Source organism: Scyliorhinus torazame, chromosome 5 (genome assembly GCF_047496885.1).
Source record: "Scyliorhinus torazame isolate Kashiwa2021f chromosome 5, sScyTor2.1, whole genome shotgun sequence".
Taxonomy (NCBI): Eukaryota; Metazoa; Chordata; class Chondrichthyes; order Carcharhiniformes; family Scyliorhinidae; genus Scyliorhinus; species Scyliorhinus torazame.
In genome coordinates, this window is record NC_092711.1 from 106,983,549 (window position 1) to 107,000,221 (window position 16,673).

General features: G+C 47.4%; 1 protein-coding gene across 2 annotated transcripts in view; it reads left to right on the forward strand.

Annotated features, from left to right (window-relative positions):
• LOC140421622 (uncharacterized) overlaps nucleotides 1-16,673 on the forward strand; it is an 81,605-nt gene that overhangs the window by 48,078 nt on the left and 16,854 nt on the right. The gene's annotated exons all lie outside the window — the stretch shown is intronic.

Genomic DNA, 16,673 nt, shown 5'->3' on the forward strand with positions numbered 1-16,673 from the left:
TTCCTTCTGTATCGATCAGTTTACCCTTTTCCTTCTGTATCGATCAGTTTACCCTTTTCCTTCTGTATCGATCAGTTTCCCCTTTTCCTTCTGTATCGATCAGTTTACCCTTTTCCTTCTGTATCGATCAGTTTACCCTTTTCCTTCTGTATCGATCAGTTTACCCTTTTCTTTCTGTATCGATCAGTTTACCCTTTTCCTTCTGTATCGATCAGTTTACCCTTTTCCTTCTGTATCGCTATGTATCTTTTTAAAAATACATTAGTTTCAATTTACCATCTGAACTTCCTGATTTCCTAACGTTAAGTCTTGTTCAAACTAAAACAATTGAGTGAACGATTTACAAACACTGGTGGATTGGTTGATTGCAATTAGACTTAAACAATTCTATGTTTTAATATGAGATCACCTGAAAGTCTCTGAATTGTCTGCATTGGATGGAACCCTTGTAGCCTCATGTGAGGATATCGGTGTGAGTGTGCAGCTGTGATTTGTCAAATTTAAAATAACTTATTCAGAAATGCTTTGTGTAATTTACTGAAGAATAAATCCCAGACGTGCTCAAACTGTGTCCTAGGCCAAACTAGTTTCAGCTGATGCTTCATCAATGACCGGAGTCCCATGATAAGGTCAAAAGGCGGGATGCTCGCTGATGACTGCACAATGTTCACCATTTGCGACTCCTCAGTTACTGAAGCGTCCATGGCCAAATGCAGCGAGATAATGTCTAGGTTTATACAGACAAGTGGTAAGTTTCATTTGTGCCACACAAGTGCCAGACTATGACCACCTCCAACAAGAGAGGATCTAACTATTGCCCCTTGACATTAAATAGCATTACCATCATTGAATCCCTCGCTGTCAACATCCTAGGGTTACCATTGACCAGAAACCAAACTGGACTAGCCATAAATATTGTGGCTGCAAGAGCAGATCAAAGGCTAGGATCCTACGGCGAGTAACTCACTTCCTGACTCCCTAAAGCCTGTGCACCATCTACAAGACACAAATCAGGAATATAATGGAATACTCCCCACTTGTCTGGATGGGTGCAGAACCAACAACACTCAAGACAAGGACAAAGTAACCCACTTGATTGGCACCCTATCCACAAACATTCACTCCCTTCACCACGTATGAAAAATGGCAGCTGTGTGTACCATCTACAAGATGCACTGCAGTAACTCACCAAGGCTCCTTAGGCAGCAACTTCCAAACTCAGCATCTCTACCATCTAGAAGCAGAATGGCAGCAGGTACCTGGGAACCACCACCTGGAAGTACCCCTCCAAATCACTAACCATTCCTATTTGGAAATATATATATTTAAAAATATATATTACTGGCAACATCGAGGGCCAGGGCCTGTACTGCGCTGTAATGTTCCATGTTCTATGTCACTGGGTCAAAATCCTTGAACTCCCTCCATAACCGCACAGTGGGTGTACCCACACCTAAGGGACTGCAGCAGATGAAGACGGCAGCTCACCACTACCTTCTCAAGGTCTTCTAGAGATGAGCAATAAATGGTGGCCGAGCCAATGACACCCACATTCCGTAAAAAAAATTTAAACTGTGACCGTAAAAGGAGAAAACATTTTTAAATCATCAAGGCATTGACTCATACTCCAATCAGGACAGAACGAAAAACACTGGTTATGGTCAACAGGAGTAAAATTAAAGTAAAAGGGAATTGAGTTTGGACAATTGGAGGCTTGGAAGAAATAATACTGAATTAGAACGATCCACAGGATGGATGCAGGCAAAGGGAGAGCTGGAGAATCTTCAAATCCAAGCCCGATCTGTCACTTTAATGATTTGTACTTAGTCTTATTTGTTAGTAAATTAAAGTCGCCATAGCCCCAGATGACCAGAGGCTGATTTCCTCTTTGAGGGGGAGAGCTGACTGGTGGTGATTTAACCTGAGGATCACCACACCTCAGGCGAGGAGTAAGATTGAGAAGGCGGGGCCTTCATGAATAACCTCAGCTGGTTCAGGAATTGAACCCGTGCTGTTGACTTTATTCTGCATCACAAACCAGCTCTCTAGCCAACTGACCTCAACCAGCCCCCAGTTATATCCTAGTATTTTAGAATTAGCAGCTCTGCTAAGGATAAGGAATATCATTGAGTGACGTGTGGCGTGCTTATTCAAGTAAATATAATTAGCTAATTTTACCAGTCTCAGTGTGTCTTCTCAGGTATGTAATCAAGAAATCAGGAAAACAAGCTCATATCTTATAAAAAGCTGGATTGGCCAAAATTAATTGTGAGAACTGAGAGGGAGGAACTGAGGGAGATCAATATTAGTAGAGAAATGGTGTTGGGGAAATTGAGGGATTGAAGGCATAAATCCCCAGGGCCTGATATTCTGCATCCCAAAGTACTTAAACGAGTGGCTCTAGAAATAGTGGATGCATTGGTGGTCATCTTCCAGGATTCTATAGACTCTGGAACAGTTCCTGCAGATTGGAGGGTGGATTATGTAATCCCACTATTTAAAAAAGGGAGGTAGAGAGGAAACAGGGAATTATAGACCAATAAGCCTGATGCAATAAACCTTGAATCCATTATCAAGGTTTTGTAGCTGAGCTCTTGGGAAAAAAGTGGCAGGATCGGACAGAGTCCGAGGGCAGCACGGTAGCATTGTGGTTAGCACAATTGCTTCACAGCTCCAGGGTCCCAGGTTCGATTCTCGGCTTGGGTCACTGTGCGGAGTCTGCACGTTCTCCCCGTGTGTGCGTGGGTTTCCTCCGGGTGCTCCGGTTTCCTCCCACAGTCCAAAGATGTGCAGGTTAGGTGGATTGGCCATGATAAATTGCCCATAGTGTCCAAAATTGCCCTTAGTGTTGGGTGGGGTTACTGGGTGATGGGGATAGGGTGGAGATGTGGGCTTGGGTAGGGTGCTCTTTCCAAGAGCCGGTTCAGACTCGATGGGCCGAATCGCCTCCTTCTGGACTGTAAATTCTATGAGTCAGCATGGATTTATGAAGGGAAAATTTAATTTTGAGGATGTAACTAGTAGAATTGATTTTTTTTTTTTAAATTTAGAGTACCCCATTCAATTTAGTGTGGCCAATCCACCTACCCTGTACATCTTTAGGTTGTGGGGGAGAAACCCATGCAAACACGGGGAGAATGTGCAAACTCTCCACGGACAGTGACCCAGAGCTGGGATCGAACCTGGGACCTCGGCGCCGTGAGACAGCAGTGCTAACCACTGATACATTTACATTGTATCCAACCTTGTGCAAAACCTATCATGGGAGCGTTTGATGGGCCAATGTAGAGGACCACTCCTCCAACCTCTCCCCGTAACCCCACCTAACCATTGGACATTCGGGGGAAATCTTTTAGAATGGGCAATCCACCTAACCTGTGCAACTTTGGACTGTGGGAGGAAACCGGAGCACCCGGAAGGAACCCACACAGCTACGGGAAGAAATTGCAAACTCTACACAGTCACCCAAGGCTGGAATCGAATCCCCTCCCTCTGATCTCCAGTCAGCCTCTGTTCGAATGAAAAGAGCCCCAGTTTCTCTAATCTCTCCTGCTAACTAAAGCCTCTCTTCCCTGGGATCATCTCAGTGAATCTCTTCTACACCCTCTCCATGGCCTTGACATCCTTCCTGGTGTAAGATCCCCCAAACCTGAAATTATATTCTAACTGCAGCCTCACCAATGATTTGTACAGATTTAAATGACCTCTGTCCTTTTGTACTTCACACCCAGAATTATAAAACCTTGGATCCCATGTGTTTTTTAAACACTTTATCAACTTGTCTGCCCACATTTAAACATTTGTGTATCTGAACTCCTTTTAGGGTTTGGGAGATATTAACATGGCTGAAATACATTGACATCCAATGTCTGATATAATGTGTGTTATGGGAGAGAGAAGTTTAGTCTCAGTTAGAAACTCAAGCAGGCGCTTCACTGCAGACAGGTCACCTTGGAAACGCTGATAAGACATTCCTTCACTGCAGACAGGTCACCGTGGAAACGCTGATAAGACATTCCATTCCACAGAATCGACTCATTGGAAACTCTAATCGGATTGGGGAGAGGACAGAGTTTGTCTGTTATTAACCTCAACATAAACTTAAACCAGAGTGAATAATGGAACAGATTAAATTCTAATGTGTGATGCTTATATCTACAGTAATGGAATTATCAGAAATAACAGAATTAACAGGTAGGGTAGTTTAGGGAAAATGAGGAAATTACTGAAGAAACGTAACTGCTGGGAACCAGGAATGTGTCCTTGTAAATCAGATTAGAGAAATTCCTGCTGTCTTTTCCTCACTTGCTGCATGAACTGTGTTCTGGACTGGCCACCAAACCTCAGGAAAGATACATTGCACTTGGTAACTGTCCAGTACATATTGACCATGATGAAGTGAGGCTGGTGAACTGAGTGAGTCCCTTCCCACACACAGAGAACATTAACGGTCACTCCTCAGTGTGAACAGGTCGATGAATCTCCAGGTCTGATTAAATCTGTTCCACAGTCCCCAGATTTCCAAGGTTTCTTCCAGCGTGACTACATATCGTTGGAAAGGTCAGACCATCGGCTAAAACGTCATCCACATTCCGAGCACAGGAACTGTTTCTCCCACATTGAACAGGGTCTTTGAACAAAGAACAATACAACACAGGAACAGGCCCTTCGGCCCTCCAAGCCTGTACCGGTCATAATACCAACCTTTTCCAAACCCTCAGTACATCCTTGTGCCGTATCCCTCTATACCCATCCTATCCATGTCTTTGTCAAGATGCCTTTTGAACACCGTTAATGTATCTGCTTCCACAACCTCCCCTGGCAATGCGTTCCAGGCACTCACCACCCTCTGCGTAAAAAAAACTGCTCGCACATCTCCTCTAAACTTTGCACCACGGATCTTAAACCTATGTCCCCTGGTGACTGACCCCTCCACACGAGGAAAGAGTGCCTGCCCATCCACTCTATCTATGCCCCTCATAATCTTGTCGACCTCTATCAGGTTAACCCTCAACCTCTGTCTTTCCAATGAAAACAATCCGAGTCTATTCAGCCTCTCCACATCGCTAACACCCTCCAGACTCGGCAACATCCTGGTAAACCTCCTCTGCACCCTCTCCAAAGCCTCCACATCCTTCTGGAACTGTGGCGACCAGAATTGTGGACAATTTTCCAAGTGTGGCCTTAACAAGGTTTTATACAGCGGTAGCACGACTTGCCAGTTTTTATACTTGATGCCCCGTCAAATGAAGGCAAGCATTCCATATGTTTTCTTGAGTACCTTGTCCATTTGTGCTGCCAACTTCAAAGGTCTGTGCACATGCACACACACATCTCTCTGGCTTTCTATATTCCTAGGAGTTTTGCCATTTACGGTATATTTCCCCTCATAATATAACAATATTCTCCAGTAATGCTACTCCCCCACCCCTTTTACATCCCTCTCTATCACTCCTGAAACATCTATATCCTCCAACGTTCAGCTGCAAATACTGCTCTTCCTTTAAACATGTTTCTGTGATAGCCACAGCATCGTAATTCCAAGTGCTAATAAGTGCTCTAAGTTCATCTGCCTCCCCACTATATTTCTGGCATTGAAACAAATACACTTCAAACCACTATGTTTGAGCAGACAGGGTGATGTTGTTCTCTTATTTTTGTTTTCCAATTCCCCTTCAATTATCACACCTTCTACGCTAGCGCTCTGGTTCCCATCCCCCTGCCGTACTAGTTTAAATCCTCCCGAGTGACTCTAGCAAACCTCCCAGCCAGGATATTGGTGTCCCTCCAGTTTAGATGCAATACATCCTTCCTGTACAGATCACACCTGCCTTGGAAAAGATCCCAGTGGCTGTTCACCCTCCCCCTTCAGGATGTCCTGTGTTCATTCAGAGACATCCTGGACCCTGGCAGCAGGGAGGCAACATGCCATCCTGGAGTCTCTTTCCCGTCCAAATAAGCACCTATCTGTGCCCCTTCCTGTAGAGTCCCCTATAACTATTGTTCTCCCGCACTTTGCCCTCCCCTGCTGAGCAACAGAGCCAGTTGTGGTGCCACTATTCAGGCTGCTGTTGTTGTTTTCCCCACTGGACTATTCCCCACCCCACCCCCCCCCCCCCCCAACAGTATCCAAAACGGTATACCTGTTAGAGAGGGGGACAGCCATAGGGGATTCCTGCACTGCCTGCCTGCCCTTTCTAGCGGTCACTCACCTGTCTGATCCAGTGAACAGACCGTGCAAATAACTTTAACCAGTTACACAGCCTGAAAAAAACATCACACCATTCACAGCAGGGAGACACCGTGCACGTGTCCTGTGTGGACGAGGCTTCAACTGATCATCCAACCTGGAGAGACACAAGGACATCGGCATCATGGAGAAAGTGTGGAAATGAGGACTGGTAAACGGTTCAAATGTTCAGCTCAGCTGGAAAATCATCGACGCAGTCACAATGGGGAGAAGCCAATCATCTGTTCTGTGAGTGGGAAGGGATTCAGAAGGTCAGCCAGCCTCATGTCACACCAACAAATTCACACTGAGGAAAGGCCATTCAGCTGCACTCACTGTGAAAAAGAGGTTCAGGCGGTTATCTAACTTCAATGTATACCAACATGTTCATACTGGGGAAAGACTGTTCACTTGCTCCGTGGGTGGGAAGAGATTCATTCATTCATCCAGCCTTCTGATACACAAGCAAATACACACCGAGGAGAATCCACTTATTTGTACTCAGTGTGGGAAGAATTTCAGGCAGTCATCCACTCTCATTGCACACCAACATATTTACACTGGGGAAACTTCATCTGCTCTGTATGTGGGAAGAGATACTCTCAAGGCAGCAGCCTGCTGTTTGTTACACACACGTACACACACAGGGGAGAAGCCATTCATCTGCTCTGTGTGTGGAAAAGGATTCACTCAGTCATTTAACCTCTTGACACATCAACAGCTACATGAGTGACTGAAAAGACTGGATTTTGCTGTTATTGCTGCTGTCAATCACATACAAGATTGATAGTCTTACAATATTTGGTTTATTTCTGCTGATGTCAACAACCCCTATAACTGGCTGCAGTTTAATATTCTGGATTTGTCACTGAACGTGGGGCTGCAGGGACTCTTTTTAAAATCATCTTTCCTCTTTATCCGAGGTCTCTCTCAGGAACACACTTACTATAGCGTTATGAACTTTTACTTTAATCCTAAATAGTTTTTGGTTTCTGAAACATTCCACTTGATCTCCCAATTGGAAAATGCTGATTAATCATTGCTGACAATTCTTTCTGACTCACACATTCTTCACTGTGACACCACCATTATGAAATTAAATTATCAACATGAAATAAAACCGTAAAATATTTCACAGGTTCATCAATAGAAACTTAATCAATCAACATTATTATTGATGAAGTTTGGAAGTTGCTGAGTTGAATCATTTCTGACACAGCAGCAGCAACATTTGGTAAAGGTGGAACCCACAACAAAGACGGTTTTGAGACCCACTCAGCAGAGATGACATCTGTCATTGAAGCAAAAGGCAAAGCCGACCTGATGCCCAACATAAACCCAAGAGCTAGAACAGTGCATCACTTGGGACTTGAACATTGCAAAGACTATTGCGTAAAAGATGGAGATGCTGTGCAAATAAACACTGGAGCAGCCTCTGTCAAGGAATCTGAAACCAAAAATAGTTTCATATTTCTTTTGGTTTCAGATTCCAGCATCTGAAGTAATTTGCTTTTATCAAGGAATCTGAAATGCCTTTGATTATGGATTTTTAAAAAAAAATTTAGAGTACCCAAGTCATTTTATCCAATTAAGGGGCAATTTACCACAGCCAATCCACCTACCCTGCACGTTTTTGGGTTGTGGGAGCGAAACCCACGCAAACACGGGGAGAATCTGCAAACTCCACAGATTGACCCGGAGCCAGGTTTGAACCAGGGACCGGCACCGTGAGGCAGCAGTGCAAACCACTGCGCCACTGTGCTGCCCTGATTATGGATTCGGGTGAAGTTCTCACCAACAGATGTAAACATGTCCCGCTGGGTTGAACAAGACTGTGAGCTGTACCCCTGCGAGACGGACACCTCCCGGTCTCTTTGACTCTCCTGCAGCTTCCTGTCATGGTTGAGTTGGACAAGCAATCCTCATCACATGAACTGGAAAAGGCCATTGATTGTTGAGAAAGCAGAAAGGCACCCAGCAAGGATGGCATTCCAACTAAACTGTTCAAACACAAAGTCTCATCTTCATGGCCTGCTCCCCCTCTGTTGTTGACTGTTCCTCATTTCGAGGATGACATCTACTCAGAGTCACGTGTTTTCTCTTGTGGTCTTTTTGCGATGGGAGAAGGTGTTTCTTGACCTGCAGATCTTTGGCAGAGATCCCTCTCTGCTACTCTCTGCCTCTTCATTGAGGCGTTGGAATTCAAAAGTAATAATAATAATAATCTTTATTATTGTCACGTAGGCTTGCATTATCAGTGTAATGAAGTTACTGTGAAAATCCCCCAGTCGCCACACTCTGGCGCCTGTTCGGGTGACTAATTCACCTAACAAGCACGTCTTTCGAGGAGAATATGCAGACTCCGCACAGACAGTGACCCAAGTGGGAATCGAACATGGGACCCTGGGACTCTGAAGCAATGGTGCTAACCACTGTGCTACCATGCTGCCCTAATGATGCAGTTTGGTGGGCATGTTGTCACGATAGTGACTGATTGGCAGGTATTAGACAGGAGCTGAGGAGCATAAAGTGGGAACAATTGTTCGTGGGGAAATGCACAACAGTAATGTGGTGGTTATTTAAGGAGCACTTGCTGCGAGTGCTGAATAGTTTTGTCCCACTGAGACGAGGAAGGAATGGTAAGGTGAATGAATCTTGGATGACAAGAGAAATGGAGCTGCTAGTCAAGAGGAAGACGAAGCTTACGCAAGGCTGAGGAAGCAAGGATCTTGCACGGCTCTAGAGGGTTACAAGGTAGCCAGGAATCAACTCATAAATGGACTGAGGAGAGCTAGAAGGGGGCATGAAAAAGCCGTGGCAGGAAGGATTCGGGAAAACCTCAAGGCGTTCTACACTTATGTGAGAAATAAGAGGATGATCAGAGTGAGAATAGGGCCGATCAGGGATAGTGGAGGGAACTTGTGCCTAGAGTCTGAGGAGATGGGGAGGCCCCAAATGAATATTTTGCTTCAGTATTCTTGCTCATAAGAGCAGTGTGAACTAGGTTAATAGACTCAAACAGGTTGACATTAAGAAGGAGGATGTGCTGGAAATTTTGAAAAGCATCAAGATAGATAAGTCCCATGTGCCTGACAGGATTTACCCAAGGTTACTACGGGAAGCGAGGGAGGAGATTGCTGCACTGTTGGCGATGATCTTTGCGTCCTCGCTCTACACTGGAGTAGTACCAGATGATTGGAGGGAGGCAAATGTTGTTCCCCTGTTCAAGAAAGGGAATAAGGAAATCCCTGGGAATTACAGACCCATCAGTCTTACGTCTGTGGTGAGCAAAGTACTGCAACGGATTCTGAGAGATAGGATTTATGATTATTTAGAAAACCATAGTTTTGACTTCCGGGTGCGGCGATGACCAGCTGAGTCGCACGTTTCGGCAGCTCCCTGTGAAACGGACTTTTGGGCTCTTGATAGGAGCCCCAACGGCAATTTTGACGGCTAAAAACACTGTGCGGTAAACCAGAAGGGAATCCCCCCTGGATACGGATGGAAAAAGGAGAGAGTGGCCAGATTGCAGTGGATCCTTTAGAACAGCGGCAAGGAAGGCAAGCAAAAACCAAGATGGCGTTGGAAGGTGGCAGTTTAACATGGGGCCCTGAACAACAAGAGTTCTTGAAATGCTGTGTGGAAGAGATCAAAAAGGAAATGAAGAAAGAGCTGTTGGCCCCGATACTACAGGCGATCGAAGGGCTTAAGGAGGAACAAAAGACCCAGGAGCGGGAGCTTCGGGTCGTGAAGGCAAAGGCAGCCGAGAATGAGGACGATATACAGGGCCTGGTGGTGAAGACGGAGACGCAGGAGGCACATCAGAAACGATGTGTGGAAAGGTTGGAGGCACTGGAAAACAACGCAAGGAGGAACAACCTGAGGATTCTTGGTCTTCCTCAAGTTGTGGAGGGAGCGGACGTCGGGGCATATGTGAGCACGATGCTGCACTTGTTAATGGGAGCGGAGGCCCCGGCGGGTCCGTTGGAGGTGGAGGGAGCATACCGAGTGATGGTGCGAGGACCGAGAGCAGGAGAAATTCCCAGAGCCATAGTGGTGAGATTCCTCCATTTTAAGGATAGAGAAATGGTCCTTAGATGGGCGAAGAAAACTCGGAGCAGTAAATGGGAGAACGCGGTGATCCGCGTTTATCAAGACTGGAGTGCGGAGGTGGCGAGAAGGAGGGCGAGCTTTAATCGGGCCAAGGCGGTGCTTCATAAAAAGAAGATAAAATTTGGAATGCTGCAACCGGCAAGACTGTGGGTCACATATCGAGGGAGGCACCACGACTTTGAGACGGCGGATGAAGCGTGGACTTTTATTGTGGAAGAAAAACTGGAATGAGCGGGTTATTAAAAAGAACGTTCGAACAAAGTGGTGGGGCGAATGTGGGGGGCAAAGAGGGGTTTTATGTACTAATCCTGCGATGTGGTAACTTTTCTCTCTCCCACAGGTGGTGATGGGGGGAGAAGGGGAGGTGGAGGAGATGGCGCGTTGGCCATTGGGGGCGGGGCCAAGGGAGAAGCGCGGGCTTGGTTCCCGCGCTATGATAATCATGGCGGGAATAGAGAAGCAGGAAGGAGGGGGCGTTGCACGGTACGAGCCGAGGTCACGGGGGGAAGCCGAGGTCGGCCAGAGTTTGCTGACTTCTGGGAGCAACATGGGGGGAGTAATTACGCTAGCGGGGGATCTAGCGGGGGGGGGGGTGGGAGGGGGGAATTACTGGGTTGCTGCTGCTGGGGAGAGGGGGGAGCTGGTATGGGAGAGGATGGGCGGGGGGGGGCACCGCCTGGGGGAGATACAGCTGCGTGGGAACCGGGTGAGGAGCTGGAAAAAGGTGATGGCTAATCGACAAGGGGGGGGGGGTAGGAAGCCCCCCAACTCGGCTGATCACGTGGAACGTGAGAGGGCTGAACGGGCCGATAAAGAGGGCACGGGTACTCGCACACCTTAAGAAACTTAAGGCAGATGTGGTTATGTTACAGGAAACGCACCTGAAACTGATAGACCAGGTTAGGCTACGCAAAGGATGGGTGGGGCAGGTGTTCCATTCGGGGCTAGATGCGAAAAACAGGGGGGTGGCTATATTAGTGGGGAAGCGGGTAATGTTCGAGGCAAAGACTATAGTGGCAGATAACGGGGGCAGATACGTGATGGTGAGTGGCAAACTACAGGGGGAGACGGTGGTTTTGGTAAACGTATATGCCCCGAACTGGGATGATGCCAATTTTATGAGGCGGATGCTAGGACGCATTCCGGACCTAGAGATGGGAAAGCTGATAATGGGGGGAGATTTTAATACGGTGTTGGAACCAGGGCTGGATAGGTCGAAGTCCAGGACTGGAAGGAGGCCGGCAGCAGCCAAGGTACTTAAAGATTTTATGGAGCAGATGGGAGGTGTAGACCCGTGGAGATTTAGCAGACCTAGGAGTAAGGAGTTCTCGTTTTTCTCCTATGTCCATAAAGTCTACTCGCGAATAGACTTTTTTGTGCTGGGTAGGGCATTGATCCCGAAGGTGAGGGGAACGGAGTATACGGCTATAGCCATTTCGGATCACGCTCCACACTGGGTGGACTTGGAGATAGGGGAGGAAACAGGAGGGCGCCCGCCCTGGAGAATGGACATGGGACTAATGGCAGATGAGGGGGTGTGTCTAAGGGTGAGGGGGTGCATTGAAAAGTACTTGGAACTCAATGATAATGGGGAGGTCCAGGTGGGAGTGGTCTGGGAGGCGTTGAAGGCGGTGGTTAGAGGGGAGCTGATATCAATAAGGGCACATAAAGGGAAGCAGGAGAGTAAGGAACGGGAGCGGTTGCTGCAAGAACCTTTGAGGGTGGACAGACAATATGTGGAAGCACCGGAGGAGGGACTGTACAGGGAAAGGCAAAGGCTACATGTAGAATTTGACTTGCTGACTACAGGCACTGCAGAGGCACAATGGAGGAAGGCACAGGGTGTACAGTACGAATATGGGGAGAAGGCGAGCAGGTTGCTGGCACACCAATTGAGGAAAAGGGGAGCAGCGAGGGAAATAGGGGGAGTGAGGGATGAGGAAGGAGAGATGGAGCGGGGAGCGGAGAGAGTGAATGGAGTGTTCAAGACATTTTATAAAAAATTATATGAAGCTCAACCCCCGGATGGGAGGGAGAGAATGATGGGCTTCTTGGATCGGCTGGAATTTCCCAAGGTGGAAGAGCAGGAAAGGGTGGGACTGGGAGCACAGATCGAGGTAGAAGAAGTGGTGAAAGGAATTAGGAGCATGCAGGCGGGAAAGGCCCCGGGACCGGATGGATTCCCAGTCGAATTCTATAGAAAATATGTGGACTTGCTCGCCCCGGTACTGACGAGGACCTTTAATGAGGCAAAGGAAAGGGGACAACTGCCCCCGACTATGTCTGAAGCAACGATATCGCTTCTCTTAAAGAAGGAAAAGGACCCGCTACAATGCGGGTCCTATAGACCTATTTCCCTCCTAAATGTAGATGCCAAGATCCTGGCCAAGGTAATGGCAATGAGAATAGAGGAATGTGTCCCGGGGGTGGTCCACGAGGACCAAACTGGGTTTGTGAAGGGGAGACAGCTGAACACGAATATACGGAGGTTGTTAGGGGTAATGATGATGGCCCCACCAGAGGGAGAAACGGAGATAGTAGTGGCGATGGATGCCGAGAAAGCATTTGATAGAGTGGAGTGGGCTTATTTGTGGGAGGTGTTGAGGAGATTTGGTTTTGGAGAGGGGTATGTTAGATGGGTGCAACTGTTGTATAGGGCCCCAGTGGCGAGCGTGGTCACGAATGGACGGGGATCTGCATATTTTCGGCTCCATAGAGGGACAAGGCAGGGATGCCCTCTGTCCCCATTATTGTTTGCACTGGCGATTGAGCCCCTGGCGATAGCGTTGAGGGGTTCCAAGAAGTGGAGGGGAGTACTTAGGGGAGGAGAAGAGCACCGGGTATCTTTGTATGCGGACGATTTGCTACTATACGTGGCAGACCCGGCGGAGGGGATGCCAGAAATAATGCGGATACTTGGGGAGTTTGGGGATTTTTCAGGGTATAAATTGAACATGGGGAAAAGTGAGTTGTTTGTGGTGCATCCACGGGAGCAGAGTAGAGAAATAGAGGACCTACCGTTGAGGAAGGTAACAAGGGACTTTCGTTACCTGGGGATCCAGATAGCTAAGAATTGGGGCACATTGCATAGGTTAAATTTAACGCGGTTGGTGGAACAGATGGAGGAGGATTTCAAGAGATGGGATATGGTATCCCTGTCAATGGCAGGGAGGGTGCAGGCGGTTAAGATGGTGGTCCTCCCGAGATTCCTCTTTGTGTTTCAGTGCCTCCCGGTGGTGATCACGAAGGCTTTTTTTAAAAGGATTGAAAAGAGCATCATGGGTTTTGTGTGGGCCGGGAAGACCCCGAGAGTGAGGAAGGGATTCTTACAGCGTAGCAGGGATAGGGGGGGGCTGGCACTACCGAGCCTAAGTGAGTATTATTGGGCCGCTAATATTTCAATGGTGAGTAAGTGGATGGGAGAGGAGGAGGGAGCGGCGTGGAAGAGATTCGAGAGGGCGTCCTGTAGGGGGACTAGCCTACAGGCTATGGTGACAGCCCCATTGCCGTTCTCACCGAGGAACTACACCACAAGCCCGGTGGTGGTGGCTACACTGAAGATTTGGGGAGAGTGGAAACGGCATAGGGGAAAGACTGGAGCCTTGGGGGGGTCCCCGATAAGAAACAACCATAGGTTTGCCCCGGGGGGAATGGATGGGGGATATGGAATGTGGCAAAGAGCAGGAATAACGCAACTGAAAGATCTGTTTGTGGATGGGAAGTTCGCGAGTCTGGGAGCGCTGACCGAGAAATATGGGTTGCCCCAAGGGAATGCATTCAGGTATATGCAACTGAGGGCTTTTGCGAGGCAACAGGTGAGGGAATTCCCGCAGCTCCCGACACAAGAGGTGCAGGACAGAGTGATCTCAAAGACATGGGTGGGGGATGGTAAGGTGTCAGATATATATAGGGAAATGAGGGACGAAGGGGAGACTATGGTAGATGAACTAAAAGGGAAATGGGAAGAAGAGCTGGGGGAGGAGATCGAGGAGGGGCTGTGGGCAGATGCCCTAAGCAGGGTAAACTCGTCGTCCTCGTGTGCCAGGCTAAGCCTGATTCAGTTTAAGGTATTACACAGGGCACATATGACTGGAGCACGGCTCAGTAAAGTTTTTGGGGTGGAGGATAGGTGTGCGAGGTGCTCGAGAAGCCCAGCGAATCATACCCATATGTTTTGGTCATGCCCGGCACTACAGGGGTTTTGGATGGGGGTGACAAAGGTGCTTTCAAAAGTAGTAGGAGTCCGGGTCGAACCAAGCTGGGGGTTGGCTATATTTGGGGTTGCACAAGAGCCGGGGGTGCAGGAGGCGAGAGAGGCCGATGTTTTGGCCTTTGCGTCCCTAGTAGCCCGGCGCAGGATATTGCTAATGTGGAAAGAAGCCAAGCCCCCGGGGGTGGAGACCTGGATAAATGACATGGCGGGGTTTATAAAGCTAGAGCGGATTAAGTTCGTCCTAAGGGGGTCGGCTCAAGGGTTCACCAGGCGGTGGCAACCGTTCGTCGAATACCTCGCAGAAAGATAGACGGAATGGGAAAAAGAAGGCAGCAGCAGCAGCCCAGGATCGAGGGGTGGGGGGGGGGGGGGATGGAGGAACCAAAAGGACTCTCAGGGTTGTTAATATATACTGTATAGTATGTATAGGTCGTTGCTACAGATAATTATATATTGGACTGTTAAATTATATTTTTGGAGAGTGTTACTTGTGATAAGGCAGTTGCCAATTAGGGCTAGTTTTCATTTTTGTTATTTATTATTTATTCATTTTTTGTTTATAAAATAGGTCATTGTTATTTGTGTTGTTATAATATTGTGTAAAGGATGCACAATGTACTGTGTTGGTTGACCAAAAATTTTCAATAAAATATTTAATTAAAAAAAAAAGAAAACCATAGTTTGATTAAAGATAGTCAGCATGGCTTTGTGAGGGGCAGGTCATGCCTCACAAGCCTCATTGAATTCTTTGAGGATGTGACGAGACACATTGATGAAGGTCGGGCAGTGGATATGGTGTATATGGATTTCAGTAAGACATTTGCTAAGTTTCCCCATGGTAGGCTCATTCAGAAAGTTAGGGGGCATGGGATACAGGGAAATTTGGTTGTCTGGATACAGAATTCGCTGGCCAATAGAAGACAGTGGGTAGTAGTGGATGGAAAGTATTCCACCTGGTGGTCGGTGACCAGTGTCCTGCAGGGATCTGTTCTTGGACCTCTGCTCTTTGTAGTTTTTAAAAATGACTTGGATGAGGAAGTGGAAGGGTGGATTAGTACTTTGCCGATGACACAAAGATTGGGGGAGTTGTAGATAGTGTTGAGGGCTGATGCAGGTTACAACAGGACATTGACAGAATGCAGAGCTGGGCTGTGAAGTGGCAGATGGAGTTCAACCTAGATAAATGTGAAGTGATTCATTTTGGAAGGTCGAATTTGAATGCTGAATACAGGATTAAAAGGCAGGATTCTTGGAAGTGTGGAAGAACAGAGAGATCTTGGGGTCCACATACAGAGATCCTTCAAAGTTGCCACGCAGGTTGATAGGATTGTTAAGAAGGCGTATGGTGTGTTAGCTTTCATTAACAGGGGGGTTGAGTTTAAGAGCCGCGAGGTTTTGCTGCAGCTTGATAAAAGCCTACTTAGACCACACTTGGAATATTGTGTCCAGTTCTGGTCGCCTCATTATAGGAAGGATGTAGATGCTTTGGAGAGGGTACAGAGGAGATTTACCAAGATGCTGCCTGGACTGGAGGGCATGTCTTATGAAGAAAGGTTGAGTGAGCAAGGGCTTTTCTCACTGGAGCAAAGGAGGAAGAGAGGTGACTTGATAGAGGTGTACAAGGTAATGGGAGGGATGGATAGAGTGGATAGCCAGAGACTTTTCCCCAGGGCGGAAATGGCTGTCACAAGGGGACATAATTTTAAGGTGATTGGAGGAAGGTATAGGGGAGATGTCAGAGGTAGGTTCTTTACACCGAAAGTGGTGGGTGCGTGGAATGCACTGCCAGCAGAGGGCGTGGAGTCAGAAACATGAGGGAGTTTTGGCATATGGACAGCAGTAAATTGAAAGGGTGTAGGTTAGGTTGATCTGAGATTAGGATAAATGGTCGGCACAACATCATGGGCCGAAGGGCCTGAACTGTGCTGTACTGTTCTATGTTCTAAACTCTTTCCAGTCATTACAGTCAATGCGTATTACATAAGTGGGGAGTGAACAGGAGTGGAGTAAATTCAGAGACAGGCAAGGAAGCACCCACATATTAGCCTTGACCAGAACACCAGCTTTTTCAGCATTGTTTCTCCAGAGCTATTAAAGGTCTCGAAGGAAGGAAGCACA